The following is a 17324-nucleotide window of genomic DNA, read 5'->3' as shown; positions in this document are numbered from 1 at the left end:
TCTAGGCCTGTGCACTCCAAACAAATGTCTATTCAAGGTTAAAAATCATCTCCAGTCTTAACAATTATTTTCAAAATTTCACATTGCTTTTGTCTCATTAAAAACACCCTATGCATTGACTGCAACACTTTGTCAGATAGATAGTAGAGCAACCACTACAATAAAGATTTCCTGGCTTTAAACACTAATTTATTAAATAAGCCTGAACATCTATTATTTCTCCTATTCTATTTTTTTTCTATTCCTGACTTCCTATACTTTATATTTCAGCATACTAAAGAGCACAGATTTTATCAGCTTCATTTTTCACTGTTTACACAAGAGGCATATGCAGAAAATTTTACTCCTTCCTTATAAAAACTGTTTTTATGATCCTCTTCTCTAACAGATCAGCTGCTAACATCCTTCCTGCAAAGTACAGGTAACATTCAACAGGAGAGGCAGGCATAGAGCAGAATGGAAGGGCGAGAGGACAAGAGGAGCCTCACCCCACGCTTGGACTCACAATTCTTTCCATTTCAGTCCTCAGAATAATTCTAAGGACTTGAAAATAAAGTAAGAATTAGTAAAGATCTGGGTTTTTTCCTCAGTGGTTTCCATTAGAAACAATTACGTTGCTTATCCCAGGAGCATTGTGGTAAGATACTACACCTGCAGATTACAATGCAGCATACATCAAAAGACCTAAACCACTAAGACCTAAAAAGATTGCCTCTTCCAGCAACATTTGGCCCCAAATACACTAATAAATGTATTTAACAACATGAAAAAACATAGCAGGCCCTGCCAATGCCTTTGGTTGGGTAGGGGCTTACATTTTTTTTTTTGTTCCTGGAGTTACATGAACATCTGATCAGCGTGCTAAATTATCCTATCCACACTTACGTCAATAGTAAAATGAAGGCACAACCCACTAGAGAACATTTTTCAGAGCTGTAATATAACTTTTTTTTTTATAAATTTATGAAATCACACAGAGGAAAGGCAGGTTATTTCTCCACCTCTCTTGGTGTGAAGTATTCCAGGGACTTAATATTTGTCTAGCACACTAATTGCTGCAGAAGCATGCCTATGATAGTGTGATTAGAAATGACCTGCCCTGCCAAAGGGCAGATGTACTTGTCAAAAGATGTGGTTTAACTTAGCAATTCTTCAGAACATTTCCCTTTTACAAATACAGACAGTTCTATTCTGAGTTTATTCTTCATCTTTCCTTAAGTTTTCTGAAGAAAGCTGACACTGCTACACTAGGATTTTCGTACATATATATGGGACACCCTTGAAGTCACAGGACTCACGTAGTGACTTGTCAAAAAAAAATTAATACCCAGCATGGTTCAGTCAAGCCCTACCACAATGCAGAGTTTCAGTGTATCTGCATAGCCAAAGGGGTCTAAACCCACAGCTAGAGCAAAGCTACCAGGACTGATGATGCTTGGAATTGCCAGTCATTGCCCTACAAAGCAACCAGGGTGTCCTGCTCTGGCTGGGAGTCAGGCTGAGAGGAAACAAGGCAGCAGCTTGTTGTCCACATCCTCCTCCCATCCCCAGCTGGGGAGTGAGGAGGGCTCAGCTGCTTGGTTGGCAAGCTGGGAACATCATGCCAGGCCATACGTCTGCTGCCGAGCAATGGAAACTCGTGCTATGGACTCCCGGTGCCATCATCCTTCCTTTACAAAGCAAACAACTGCAAATAAAGGTTTCCACTGACATGGACATCATCCTTATGCACACAACAGCAGTGACTACAGGGTTGGAGTCAATTCAGGCACATTAATATGTCTTTGGGGGGGATGCTTGTTTGGTGGGTTTTTTGCATCTTAGATTTACCTAATCAACTTCTTTAACTGTCCTTGAGTACTAACTAGCATATCACCGTGGAACTGAGAAGTACAATATGACTATTAATAGCTTATGGTATCTCCTCAGCACACAATCATGACAGACTGGTCTTGATACAAGTTTCACAACTGTGTAATTGACCTATATCACACACACAAGATAAGGACATGCTACTATATGGTTTTAAATGATCTGCTGGCTTTTCTGAAGCTATGTAGTATCTTTAACCGCTGATAACGTAACAGAAGTGCTTTGGATTTGTTATTCCTAATTTCTTCTCTAGTGCTGAAATAAACAAATGAAAGAAAGAAGTTTAACTATTTACACTGATAGGTGAGAAAACATCAACAGTTTCAGGTAACTTACCCACTTGAAATTCTGCTAAGCACTTGGAGTCCACTAAGAAAATACATGTCCAATAGCAAGAAAAGGAGTATTTGAAATAGAAGATTAGGGAATTGTGGAAGAAAATATCCTAAAACTATAACCCAAGTAAGGACAATGGAAAGAAAGCACAGAAACAGCTACAAAAAACATCAACCAGTCTGGCACCAGAAGTAGAAGCAGAAAGAAAGCCAACAAAACACACAGCGCTCCGTGCGTGAAGCGTGTTAATGCCATGAATCAAAAGTGAGGCTAAACACACCAAGGCTCTTCACACCTGGGATGTGCACTAGGGCTCACTGCAACCTGAACAAAACACATCACCACAGAATGTAGCAACAAATATTTCCATACCTCTCATACCAAAGCAAAAACAGACTGAGGCCAGGAGCTATGACACTAATCTAGCTCTAGAAATAAGCACAGAAGATGCAACACAAGCCCCCACTAGCAAACATTCTGTGTATTTGGGAAGGGGAGAGTGGAAATGTAGTAAAGATTTTTATGAACGTAGAAGCATTAATCCCTTAGGGGTAAAGGGTATCAGGAAGGAGCAGGATAGGTATTAAGTTAGAGAAAAAAGTGTACAGAATGGTATAACTAATTTAGAAAATGGTACTATTTTACTCTTAGTTTATTTCACAGCATTGGGTAGCTGGCAGTTTCCATTTAACCTATTTGCAGCTTAACAGACTTACCAACCCACATCCAAATGCATTTATTTATACCTGCGTATGACACAATGAGCAACAGGATAAAAAGTAATAAGGAAATTAATATTTATTTATTGTAGTTAAAATATATTTGGGCATTCTTATTTCCTGGCTATGAATCTATGCAATGTGTTAGGTAATCAAAATTATTTTTAAATTACGAAGGACGAGATGCAATCCCAGTACTGACTGAATACAGTTGAAAGTGACCAAGACCCTGACTGTTACTATTCAGTTCCTATTTTAAAGGACCTTTCACTTCAATTCTTTCCCTTCTTACTTTTATTTGCAGAAGTCCCTTATGTTACAAACGCAGGTTCACAGAATCTGCTTTTCTTGTCACCACATAAAGGAATCCTTCTGCAGAGCTGCTGAATTAAATGTAATAGGAGCAGTTCTGTAGCAAGGTCATTTTAGGTCTGGAACTGCAGTCCCCCTAGGATTCCCTGTTATGGCTACGTGAAGCACCAGGTTTCCCTTGCAAGTCTGTTTTTACCCCCCTTCCTCCCTATGAAATAAAATTCAGTCTCTGTAAGACCTTGAATTAAGCTACTTTTATCCAGGAAGTCTATATGAAGTTTCCTGACAGCTTGGAACCCAAGGAAAATAATAAAATTAGCAACACAAAAGCTAGGCCACTATAGACACTGTAGCTCATCTTCTGTCATACTGACAAAAGTAAAACCTTTACAGGGGTAATCCCAGGAGCAGCCCATGTTTCTCATCACCCACAACCCTATTAGCATTTCAGCACAGAGACAATATTCTAACCCAAAACTACCAGGACACACGATGCAATCTGAAAAGCTTCCCAGTACTTTCATTGCATTTGCTCCATTTTTATTAATACATTCATTTTCTTGGTCAATGAGGCAATCTAATAATAGACAGGACCTAACACTTTGTTTTGTACACAGCTGCTTTTAAACATGCTACCCCTTCTCTTAGGCTTCAAAACTAGAACAACAAAAAATCTGTCCCCTGGTCTCCTTGCCTCTCCTCCCATGCAGAAAATACATAAAATACTGGTAATTTAAGTCTACATTTATTGCTTTACATGCTGGCAAAAGCTAAAAGAATTGTGTTCTAAATATCTTTTGCCAAAATACGCAGCACACTGTAAACATGTGCTATCACTTCACTAGTAAATTACCTATTGATGTACTTCTCTCTAAAGAAATAATGTTTGAACTTCTTTAGGAAAATGACTAGCTTGCTTTCCCTGCACTGTGTACAAAGAAATTCTTGGGGTGTCTTTAAAGCATTTGGTGTATCTTCGAGCTGTGTACAAAGAAAACCAAAGTTTTTCTTTGCTGGGAAAAATACTTTGGAGAATAAAAACCTATAAGCTCACACACAGGAGCAAAATATTATTGTGATTCCCAATTTCAGTCTTAGATTTCATTACGTAGCTTTAGGAAGGTGTTGCACACTCACTCACGACATCAAGCATGCAGAAAAGACTACTTTTTATAAATGTTTCTCCTTCAAAGGCTGGGTAATACAGAGAAGACTATGGCAGACTGAGGATGTTTGCTACAAACCAACTCTTAGTTTAACAGCATTTTGCAGATTTTTAACTAGGGAGAATTAACTTGTGCCAACACCTTCTTGCTGGGTGAGCTCTTCAAAACAAATGATCACCAAATTGCCCCCAAACATGGGCCAGGGAAATACATCTGTTTTCTCTTTTGAATAAGTTCTTCAAAACGATTATATACAATGAAAATCTGAGATGATACTCACAGGGGTAAAGTCTATAAATAAGGTTTGAGATTTGGCAATGCTCTAAAGAGCAACTCTGAGAATGAAGATGCATTTGTCATCTACACAATACAGAAAAGAAATATGATTAAAGACTAGCTACAGGCTTACTTAAAAATTAGCAAATACATATAACCATAAAACACTATTTGTACAAGACCCCAAAGCTATTTTGGGCACCAAATGAATTTATAACCCAAGCAGAATTTCCACAAGCCAAGTAGTGTAGAGAAAACAAGTGCTGCTAGCTTCTACTACTGCAGAAAATGGGAGGAAGAGACATGTGTACAGAAAGCACCATACCATGATTCCCATGGTCTAGCTGCAGTACACATCCCTTCTACTGCTCCAACAGCAGCTGTACTTCAGAACTACAGTCAGGTGTATAAAAGTGCCTGAAGTGTACAAGAAGGAATAAACAGATGTGTTCAATTTCCAAGCCAGATTAATTAAATGCAGAGGAGATGTATATTTATTCCCTCTTAATGAATTCTCAGGAGAGTGAACTCTTCAGAACACAGCAGAGGCTCCAAAAGACATTCTTCTGTATGGAAACCTTGTATTACGTAAAAACTTGTCCAACTAAATCATAGCTAGAGTTTCCTCCTTCTTGCCTTCTCCCTTCATTCTAGGTAGGCATAGAATACATCTCTAGAAAAGTAGCTCTCGCAGGTGCAGGATGTAGCCACTCAATACCTGAGTGGAGACACAATAACACCTTTAAAAAACTCCAAAGGAGACCCAGTAACAAGAACACCCTCACAGCACTTAATGTAAACTGAAGGCAACCAGAAAATAGGAGTAATCAGCTGTATGGGAAACTTCTGTTTATGTCATACTCAACACAGAATCTTTCCTCCTTGGAAACATGTATCAGGGTTCCTAAGAGCTTGGATACAAGGGAAAGGGCTCAGCTCCCTGAAGGAGAATCTCAGTTCCATGAAGAACTGCAAATGCTAACTTGGTATAAGAGCATCAAGACAGACATAGCCATTCAAACAAATGGCCAGTTCCACCCAGGTGCCTATTTTTTAAAAGCATATGCATGCATTCCAAGCCTAAAGAGAGAGTATGTACCACACAGTCTCCAGGTACTCGCTCAGTCTCTGTAAATATCCAGCTCTGTGGATTTTCCAAGTCTCCAGTGCCTTGCCTGTGCAGTAACCTTTACAGTTCTATTTCTTAGTGACTTTCTTCTTTCCTCTTAAGCCCATATAAAAATCTTGCAACAGTATCTTGTTTTAAATACGATTTAACCTGCAGCTTTATCCGAGAGAATGAATGTTAGTTGGTGTTATATGTGCCATACTCTGAACTTGCCATATCAAATGAATGCTCTTTCTTTGCTGAAAAGTTTCTTTGTTCTTCATTTTTATAATCATGGGATACTCAGAGTTCCCGGTGCTCAAAAGGAATCACATAAACTGATTTCTTCAGAGAAGCACCCTGTTCTAGGAAAAATTACCCAAAAGTAGACCTGGCAGTTCCTCACTTCTGGTTGCATCCTCCCTTACATCTCTGGCTGCATCTCTGACAGTGGACAGAAGGGAAAAGCTTTGTGAGCTTCTATAGAATCCAAGTGTGTGTTTTCTTGCCTGTGGTCTGTTTCTTGGTATCTGAACTTGAAGTCTGGAAACATGTAAAAAGATTGCTTTGTACTTCTGGGGGCAGGGTGGTGATTTCAGCTGGAAGTTGAAATAACTTTTGCTCTGTTTCAGAAGCATAAAAAATAGTTTTACCCTAAAGATGGCATGTTGATTGTGAGGCAATTCAGATTATTAAACCCAAACTGCTGTAGTAGTCTTTATATTAGGAAGTATTTCCTAACTCTAACTTATTAAATCCTCTTTCCCTCAAGAGGAAAATATTCAGTAGTATTCAATTAGGACACTGTAGTACCTGAACAAAAGGAACATGTGTTCATACTAGAACCTGATACTAGTAAGACAAACAAGACAGAGGAGAACTCCCCAGGAATGACGGAAGGAACCAAGGACGAAATATTTGTATGTCAGCACCTTGCAAAGGTCTTCCAGCCCTTGTGCAGCCCAGTGTCATACACACAGTGGCTCTGAGGTTGGGGGTTTTCCTCAGTGAGTTATTTTTATGGGACTAAAACCTCAACTGTGAATGGCAACTTCTGAATTACAAGATCACTAATGCAAGTAACCACCTGCCATCTTAAAAGGATATGAAGACCTAACATCACAGCAGTGAAAATGGATTGGTTACTACTTCTGGGGATTAAGTAAGATGAAAAGAAAAGTTTTGGGTTAAATATTTATAATTTACCTGAAAAACATGTTGTTTACTAAGGGAAGAGAGTCTGACATGTAAATTCTGGATTTATTTCTCCACAAGTGGTTGGATGTGGCTGCATGAAGTGGTACATTCTCTATTGTTAAAATTGAGTGTCTGAGACAGAACTATATGTAAAGTGGTTTAAAATTTCTTCTCATATTTGAGCAGTGCAAGTATAATAACAAGCTATTCCCCTCACCTTTCAGAGCTAAAATCCCCAAACAGTGAAGACTATTTCTGACATCCTCTTTACCCTCATATAGTCATCCAAACTATAAACAAATGTTCCCTTGCCTGCCATACGGGCTTGTCTACAAAAGGAAGTTACAGTGGTTTAACTGCGATGTGATTGTAAATCCACTTAAATTGGTTCCAAATGTTCTGTGAATGCTCTAAGCCTGATTTAAACTGAAATGATAGCCCAGAGAGTTTGTTCCACGTATTTAGAACCTGCATTTTAAATTGAATTGATTCTCGTGTGCTGCAGTATGGAAGACAATCTTAAATGAAACATCAAGTCTGTTGTGATACTCTATTTAGAGTTGAAATGACTCTTTCTGAGAAAATGCTCCTGAGAGACTGGAGGCTGGGAGAGCCCTATACAATACAAGGCTGGCTTGCTTTGTTCTAGTCTAGGTGGGTCTCTGGTGTCTTTTGAGGAAGCAATAGCTATGCTGTGTTTTTCAGTTCTTCCAGAGTGCTCACTGCCAGTCTCACAGACACCCCTGGCTTGTGTCCACACTGCCCAGCGTCAGCACCTGGAGGAACAGCAGGTTGACTGTCTTGTGGCCCTGTCTACTTGCTCTGAGTAGGCCAACAGTGTGGAGTTTTTTTACAAAACTTGAAAGGGCTGGAAAGAATGAGGTTTGTGTTTATAGCATTAGTGAGGTCTCGTGTTGTGGATCTAGTTCAAGATAAGAGGATATTTGAGGGTACTAAGCCTACCAACATGATTTAAAGGACTACACATGTTGAGGGTGACAGTTCTCAGACTAGCTGTGGGCCATATGCAGTGAAAAACATTTCATATCTTAAATGCTTTTGCCACTGGATAATCTTTCTTATGTTTAGATTAAAAGACTACTTCTCTCACCTCCTAGCACCATTGTTTAGCAGAAATATTTTTTTCCCCTTCCTGGCCCCAAAAGATCTGGGTTACCACTCTGTTTCATATATATTGGCTACCAGCCCTATTTTCTACGTAGAGTTGACAAAAATTTGTTGTTACAACAAAGTGTATTGATATTGCCAAATAATCAGCTTTTTGACATGTTGAAGTTTGTGGCAAGGCAATCCCTCCACTTTGCCTCACTGGTGTCCTGTATATAATGTTCCTTTCCCTTCCCAGCCAGGTAGGAATAAACTGCTGCACTGTCAACGGCTGCACTATCCTCTGCTTCATGTAAAGGCTTGCATGTTTTAAACCCACCTAAAAATCACAATCAAAAGTCCTAGGCTGCCCCCAGAAGTACAATTGTTTTACATGTTTCCAGACTTCAAGTTCAGATACCAAGAAACAGACCACAGGCAAGAAAACACACACTTGGATTCTATAGAAGCTCACAAAGCTTTTCCCTTCTGTCCACTGTCAGAGATGCAGCCAGAGATGTAAGGGAGGATGCAACCAGAAGTGAGGAACTGCCAGGTCTACTTTTGGGTAATTTTTCCTAGAACAGGGTGCTTCTCTGAAGAAATCAGTTTATGTGATTCCTTTTGAGCACCGGGAACTCTGAGTATCCCATGATTATAAAAATGTAGAACAAAGAAACTTTGCAGCAAAGAAAGAGCATTCATTTGATATGGCAAGTTCAAAGTATGGCACGTATAACACCAACTAACATTCATTCTCTCGGATAAAGTTGCAGGTTAAATCGTATTTAAAACAAGATACTGTACTCAAAACTGCTGTGTCAGATTTCCCCCAAAGAACAACAGAAGAGGAAAGAGAATATTGGTAGTTACAGGTTGTAACTTCACTCAGTGTTAAGGTCTCTCACCTGAGATGTAACATACAGCCCATATAAAAGTTGTTTTTCATTTGTATGGACATTTTAAAACCTTTTAAGGTTATTTGTAATACAGCACAATTATTCTTCTCAACACAGCTCTAGATTTAGAATTATAACCAGCAATTTCAATGTTTTATAAAGCAGAACCATATACTGTGATGTAAATCCATTGCCACAAAGCAATTTATACCTTGGCTAATTTAAAAAAAAAACCCAAAGCACAAAAGTACACCACAAAAGCATACTGCAAGCTATTTCTCATGGCTGAAAGGTCTCCTGCTTGCCATAGCCATTACAGATGTACTTTCCTTAGCCTGCTCTGTAGCTTTACCATCAACATGACAGAGAGGTTACAAGGAAATTATAAAGATTCCAGTGCTCCAAAAAGCCACCAAAGACAGTTGTATCACAGCAAAGCCAGTAGTTCACTTCTTCACAATTACATTTTTAGTAATTCCTCCCACACCTTGTACCAGATTAAGACAAAACAAAACCTTTGTTAAACTGATACCACTTATGAAATGATACCATAGTTGATGCTACAGTATAGTAATATGATCAAGTTACTTACACTAATGGAAATATTAAAATAACCTCTTAGCTACACATAGCTTAGTTGTTGCCGTTTGAAGGCAAACCCAAACCTTGCTTGTGATGACTTTTGTCTACAGAAGTGGTTAAATTAGACCATCTTCCTCACTATTAAGTATTTTTTTAATATTAAGGTTTGAAGGTTCTAAAAATGTGTTACTAAGATCACTATCTGACTGTCAGCATCAAAAAACAAAAGACAGGGTTTACATCTCTGAAAAGGCATGTTTTTTTCCAATCCTGGCACCTGGACTGTATAGAAATTCACCTGAGATAAGAGAACCAGCAAAGAGAAAGCACTTCCTCTATTCTGCAAAAATTAGGATCCAAACATTCAGATGGGTACCCTGTGAGAATTTTTGAGAAAAAGTAAAAAAATTTTTGAAAAGTACAAGGGGGAAAAAATGTTAAAACACTTAAAAAGGAAAAGGGTCTTGTGCTTAGCAGAGGTTGCTGCTGAGAGTGAAGTGTGAACAGAAGCTTTTGACTTTTTATTTTCCTTTGTTTTTTAAGTAAAGCTGACTTATAAGCCTTCTGCAAAGAGTTCTATAGTTGAATAATTTAGCCCATGGATGATGCTTTATTAATGGCACGCTTCAGACGTTATCACTGGAAAACTGGATAGAAGCCCAGATGTCTGGTTTAAGACCATTTTTATTTCCCACATTTTCAAAACATTGCATGGGGCTTTAGCTGCACGATTCAGACGAACTTAATGAGAGTCATGCAGCTAGCCCTGCCTATGTTGCTTTGAAAATAGAGAAGCACTGGTTTGGGTTCTGCTTTTGTGAAGCTCTCCCTGGAGTGATTTAAAGGTGTTTTTTCCTCTCAGTCTTTTCTCTAAAGGTCTTCTACACTTTACCTCACCATATCTGACAGATAAATAGCTGAAACTTTGGACACCTCATTTTTTTGAAGACTTCAGTACACTGGCCTTATGTGGTACCATGAAACCAAACAGCAAACTGCCTGGCAATTAAATTTAGCCCAGTGTGTGTATGTGCTCAATTTAATGGCAATGGGTTACTTCAAATCAGGACAATGCTGTGGGCACTTAGCAGAGTTACAACCTGGTATCAACATATGTCATTTATTATGATTGATTACTACTTACTGTAAACCATTTTAATACCCACACATGATCAAACTTAATATAGGTTATTCAGGTTCAAATCAAAACTTCAGTATATATATTGTATTACACATCACACATCTCTATTGGAAAGCCATGCTGTAAATCATACATATGTATAATTTACAAGCTACTTACAATAATTTTGCTATACTTCTGTTGATAAACTATAAGAATAATTTTACTGCATTCTCATCTTTTCACGGGGGTGAAAATACAGATTTTCTGATTTTCTTTAAGCATGAATGCTTATCTTCTCCTTTCTGAGTTTATGAATTGGCTGCTAAAGCAAGGGCTTGTCCCAGTCAGCTGACAGTTGCAAATCTGCCTTCAGGTCCAAAAAGATTAAATCAGATGAAGAATCAGGACTTCCCTCTAACCCCTCAATTCTGCAGTGACATTGCAACAGAAAAGTAAAGTGGAATATGAAGACTCACTTTTACATTTTCAAGGCTCATATTTTATAGAAATAAATGATACAAGACATCACATAAATACTTAACTTTGTATAAAGTTCTGAGAGAAAGAGCAAGCAACACAAGTGGAATCACTTCAGGGAAGCCTAGATGAGAAAACACAAATATTGTGAAGAAAAAAAGATCACCTATGGCAGGCCAGCAGGAGTAACTTCAGAGAACAAACAACTGTAGCACAAGGCTCCCTTTCTTTCTTATAGAAAAGACTGACAAGTATACCAACAATAATGATGCATATGCTACACTTCTGAGTTGTAGCCATAATCTATGTGATAATTACAAAAGCCATGACCCCCTAGAAAACATCCTCCAGATGTCAAGATCATCCTGATCCTGACCAGTGGTAACAGGATAGAGACTGTCACAGACATGACCATGAGCCTATAAGGGCTCATTATCTTCTTGTAGGGCTTAGCTGGAATGGTACCTTCTTCAAGTTTCCTGCATTTCTAAGACCTCCCACCCCAGGCTCTAGAAACACTCATTCTTACTAAGAATGTAAGTACAGTACATCTTGTGTCACCCTAATGACAATTTGCCATCTTTCATGAATTACCTAGTTGCCACTTTTGGATGAAATTATTTAGTGCACGGAAACACTACGGAGTAAAATCTTTCTATATTCAGGTTAATTAGGCCTTTCTATTCTTTATGAAAGGGACTGGGTTAAGCGCATGTCCAAAAACAGGGTAGAAAGACAGGCAAACAGCCTTCAGAGATAATGAGTCACCAGTGCACAGAAATTTGAAAAAAGTATGAAACTGCGCCAATTCTTCCCCAAACAATAAGTATGGTATTTCCCTCCTAATTTAAGTGACTACAGAAAACAAACAGTACTGAAGGTCAGTTTTATGGTATCTACCAACAAGATGGCCTTTTGACAAAACTGTCTTCCCACATTAAATCAATATAATCTCAAAAACATGCATATTTCCTAGAAAAAAAACAAAACACAGTATCTTCAAGCTCTTCTTGACCTTTATGTCAGTAGTTTACCTTAAACTTTAGATTACTATGTAAAGCAGGTGTCAATACAACAGGGAAGTGACCATAAATGACTTGTTGCTGCAAAAAGTTGTCATTCTATGAAAAAAGGAAGAGTAAGATGGCTGAATTTAACTTTCTCTTCAGCAACACCAAGTAGAAACATTTTATACTCATACCACAGAGGCAATTAATTTGGCTGCATCAGATTAATTTTTCTAATGCTACAGATACAATTGAGAAGAATTTATTCATATAATAAAATCCAGTAAATAATACTTGTTTCAGATTTTGAGAAATATCCATCACAAATTGAAATACTGAAAATATTCATTGCAATATGCTTGTTCTACTCTATTCCTTTTAAACTTTCATTAGCAACTAATTTCTTTTAAAGATGAGGAATACTGGGAATTACCAAGTCTGGCACACTGCAACTATAATCTTCTGTTGTACATACAATGGGGATTTCAAAATAGTTTGGGAGAAGGTTTAAGCAAGAGTAATGCAAACATAGAAATAGCTCCTCTTTGAGAAATACATCAAAGATTCAAAGAGACATGTGCATCTAAGGGATTCAGTTCAAAATGCTTTTCAGGAAATAGCTGAAATTCACTAATCATTGGTAGAATATGCTAAGCTATTAATTATTAGATGGAATTGTGATGGACTCCCAGCTGTTTGACGCACCAAAAAGAGACCTATAAGTCTGTTTAAATTTTGGTACTACTACAACTTGCTTTGTTTTTTTTTTTTTTTTTTTTTTTCCTGCTCCTCTTCCTCAACAGAGTGAAACAGCTATGAATGACAACTTTTATAAAGGTGTTTTTCTGCTTTACAGCAGACAGTGAACATTTTTATGGCTGGTAAGCAAGACACTTTCATGTGATGCATATTTAATTCAGAAGGAAGCCTTTTATGGTTTGGAAGGAAAAAAACTATGAGTGCAACAGAATAACATGTATATCTCTATGACAATGTCTTAAACCTCTAATTCTCTGATGTAGTTGCTATCAGTCTCAGAGGATATAGCAGTGAGCACCTGAATAGTGCAGGTATTACCCCAAATTATTTTTCAGGACAAAAGCAGGTACTTCATGATTTTGGGGACACTGCTGCATGAGCCAGGCACTCAGTGGGGAAAGTGTTCAACCCTCAAAATTTACACCAGCTCTGAAAATGTTGACAAGAGATAGTAAGACTTTTTAAATTTTATTCTTTACAGCATTATCTCATAAGATTGCTCTCAGTACCAAACTCCACAAAACAAGGCCAGGACAACTTCATATTTGCAATGGAATCAGGAACTATTTAAATGAAATACAACAGCCATTTTTTTAGGATATCATTCTTCATATACTGTTAAGCAGGCAGCCATCTGCCAGAACTGCTTTTTGAAATGAGATACATACTCACTACAGGAGTTTATGTGACTGATGCCAGTGGGGGAGGGGGAAATAAATGAAGCCTGGCAGGTGAAGTTCTGTTTGTCCCCATTTATTAGAATTAAATAGTAATTGCCTCTGTTCAAACAGAAGAGAGCAGACATTTGCTGCCCACTGGAGTGGCTTCCAGCTATACCTCCAAATGGAGAAATATGATAATTAAAGTTTTATCTATCTTCATTATTTTTTAACGTGACAGCAGATGTAGGAGTACTGCTAGACTTTGTATTATAGAAATGTATGCAGCAGCAACTTTCCTTACAAATGAGAAACTTAACCATGGGCTCACAATCCCAAGTGGAGCTCATTGCACCCAGCACTTGTATCATTTATTGCTGCTTTAGAGCTGCAATAAAAATGTGCAGATTTGCATTTTCATAAGAAAGCAGTAACAAATTTGCTAACAAATCTCAAGATACCAGTGTGGGTAAAGGGAGCACCTGAAACTTCTCATGACATGAATCCCCACTGACACATCAGTAAAACAAGTAGGAAGACAGAATCAGTCAACACAACCAAAACACCCACCCAAGAAACCAGTCAGTCACCAACACTCAGATTATTATGAAGTCAGCTATGTGAAGAGTGACAGGCAATGACCAGCAGAACTGTGCTGAGTTTCTCAAGAAGAGAGCCCTCAGGAGAGCATAATTTACCGATCTGGCAACCTGCACTATAGGGAACAAAATCATACTAAAAATAAAAAAAAAATTGAAACGAAGCTTTTGGGCATACAGTCTTCCATGCTTATTAGTAGTTCTTAGCAAGCATGGTTATCCTAATAGTGAGCAGGAATAAGTCTCAGTCATTAGAAACAATACAGATACCAGCAGTGTATTTGGGTGCCAAAATCAGCATGCTAAAAGTTGCATTATTCTGTGTGTTATCCTTTTTAAAATGCAAACAAGGTAAAGACTTAATTGCTAAAGACACAACAGTCATTCTCCTCAGAAATGGAGGAAAGTTAAACGGGAGAGCTCTGTGCCTATCCAAATGCCACCTCCACTCCCCCCCAACCAAACTGGGCTTTACAAACCCCACAGAAACCCTTCACAGACCACCAACACACACTCCCCTTCTTTCAACAAGTCCAAGAAAGGAAGGTTTGCAAGGCTTACTTGTAACTTTTTACATTCCCAAAAGCCAAATACATAAGGATTTCCAATCCTAATCCATATTTTAAAATGTTCCACTTTCACTCTCAGGCCTTCCCTACAATGCTTTCTCAGTATTAGTCAGTTTGAAGAGAATGGCAACTCTCATGTCTGGCATCACTTAAAGCACTATCCTGGTTTTAGGTAACATTCCTGCTTCTTCCCCTAGATTTACTACTCCTACCTTCTTATTTCAACTCAGCATAAATCAGGGGCTGCTTAAAAAGTAGTAGTAACTGCTTCCAGAGAAATAAAGTCTGCCAGAACTTTCTCTGCTATCATTTTATCACTCCTCCATTGCAGAAGTAGCTCATACTTTAGCACAAACCAGCTTCTCCTTGTTGCCCAGATGGCCTAACACACATTCTTAAAGATTTCCACATACATACACCCCACAAATCACACACCATAAAATCTAGCCATCATGCATACATTCTACTAAAATGACAGTCACTGATGCATTCTCAGTTTTGAGAAATCGCAGCTTCTTTATGCACAACAACATGTGACTGACATAGGGAAAGGTTTTTTTGTTCAAGTATGTCTTTGGGATCAACTACCACTTTTCAGCTTCCTTCCCTCTTCTTCCCCAGGTCTGTGTTTGCAATATCTTTGAATAAAAGATACCCTGACAGCCCAAAAGGGAAAAACAGGTACATTTTAAGTTCCCTAGCAGTTTCACCATGGAGATTACTAGGGATATAATGAAAATCAAGTCATGCCCTTCATTTGCTCCACCTCTCCAAATTTTTTGTCTTTTCTCAGATATACATTAGCAAAGGCTCTCATCTTAACTTACTAAAATAACATGTAAAGTCTGACAAAAGTCTATACCTCTGTCAGAAGAGCTGGTCCTTTCTCTTGTCCAAGGACTCCTGTGTACATCAGGAAGGTCATCTGGCTGAATTCTAAGCTTAAAGAGCCCATCCTGCAGCTGCACAAACACTAATGCCTTGGCAAGGAAGAGAGGAAAGAACACACCCCTGGGGAGACACGAAGACCAGACTGCCCTTTTCAATGGCAGTGCACGTTCATGTCAGATTAAAGCACAGCCCAGTTGTGCATTCAAGCGGTAAAAGCACAGCCCAGTGACAGGTACAGCAACATCCATGACACAGCAAGAGGGAGTGGGACTTTCTAAGGGAAGTGGCACCTTGGAGGTGAGCACTGCACAAAGCTCCCAGTGGAGAAAGCTGCTGGGACATGGCATGGCACCACCAACACGGACTGCAGCAGACAAACAAGGACTAATAACACCATTATAGAAGCCATTAATTTAAACATTCAACAACAGTAAACAAAAGAAAAACAGGAGAAGGTGGAGCAACTCAACAGTCTATCCCTATACTGTCCATTAATCAGGACATATTAATGGGCATTAACCCATTTCCAAGTAGTACAGACCCACACATCATTCTTAAGGCTAATGAATATGAGCTGACACAAAGCACAAGCTGAGTGTCACATTGCTTTGCTGCTCCAGACACCTGTCATTCCTTGACAACAAAAGGGAGAAAAGGTCAAGATACTGTTAACAAAACAAAAAGGGAGACTCACTTTTCTACCAAAGTGAACTTGACAGGAACCATCATCACAAATAATGCTGAGAGGTTCAGGTGTTACTGCCTACTGAAGGTTTAAGCTTATGCTGCTGTTGAGCTGTCTATATACTTTAGTCAGTTACCACTAATAAACTCAATTTGCATTGTCAGTTACTAACAAAGATAGCATTATTTGGGTTTGGATGAGAAAACACAGTATTGAACTTCTTCTTCTAACATATATAGTATTTTTTACAGTTCATAATGTATACTTTTTCTGAAACTCTGCAGAAGCTAGATACAGCTAAGGCTAATATATTCAATCTCCCTTTCCAAATGCATTCAAGCAAAAGCAATTAAGGAAAGAAATCCAGCAAGAAGAAAGCAAGCAAAATAATCTTGTCACATTTAAAAGCTGGCAGACCAAGTTTTGACCTTCTTCACTCTTCTGACTGCAGGAAGACACTAGTGGTTCTTCATAGCTTTGTCTTGATGGAACAGAAACAATTATAACATGCATCAAGAATGCTTAGTTCTTGTTTTCCACAGAATGGAATTCCTCTGCCTTTTGGAGTATAGTTTTGGGGTTTGAGCTTAAGCCCATGATTGCTGACATTTATACTCCACATTTAAGTATACCCACAAATATGTGTTAAGAAGATGGTTGTCTCATCCATCCTAATTTAGGATTAGTCCTAAATCTCCTCTCCCTTGTCTGACACAGACCTCATTACACTGGGCTGTGAATCCTGGCCCAAAAAAACCCCAAAATCCCCATTGGTCCACGATGCCTTTATTTCATAGCAGTTACACTCAAACGGCAATGGCTCACAAAAGGAATCGGGTTCAAAATAGTGAGGAAGAGGAGAAGTAACAAGACAACATTATGAATTATCGGTGGAATATCAGGGGCAGGAGCTACATCTGACTAATTTTTGACACCTCAGTAAAGAAAAGTGGATAACTCAAAAGTAATGCTATCAGTAAA

At 38.5% G+C, this 17324-nt stretch overlaps 1 protein-coding gene across 3 annotated transcripts in view; it reads right to left on the bottom strand.

Annotated features, from left to right (window-relative positions):
• The window catches only part of ATP8A2 (ATPase phospholipid transporting 8A2), a 312539-nt gene that overhangs the window by 112298 nt on the left and 182917 nt on the right, over positions 1-17324 (bottom strand). The window lies entirely within an intron of this gene.

Source organism: Taeniopygia guttata, chromosome 1, assembly GCF_048771995.1.
Source record: "Taeniopygia guttata chromosome 1, bTaeGut7.mat, whole genome shotgun sequence".
Lineage (NCBI taxonomy): Eukaryota > Metazoa > Chordata > Aves > Passeriformes > Estrildidae > Taeniopygia > Taeniopygia guttata.
This window is presented reverse-complemented; position numbering and strand designations above follow the sequence as displayed.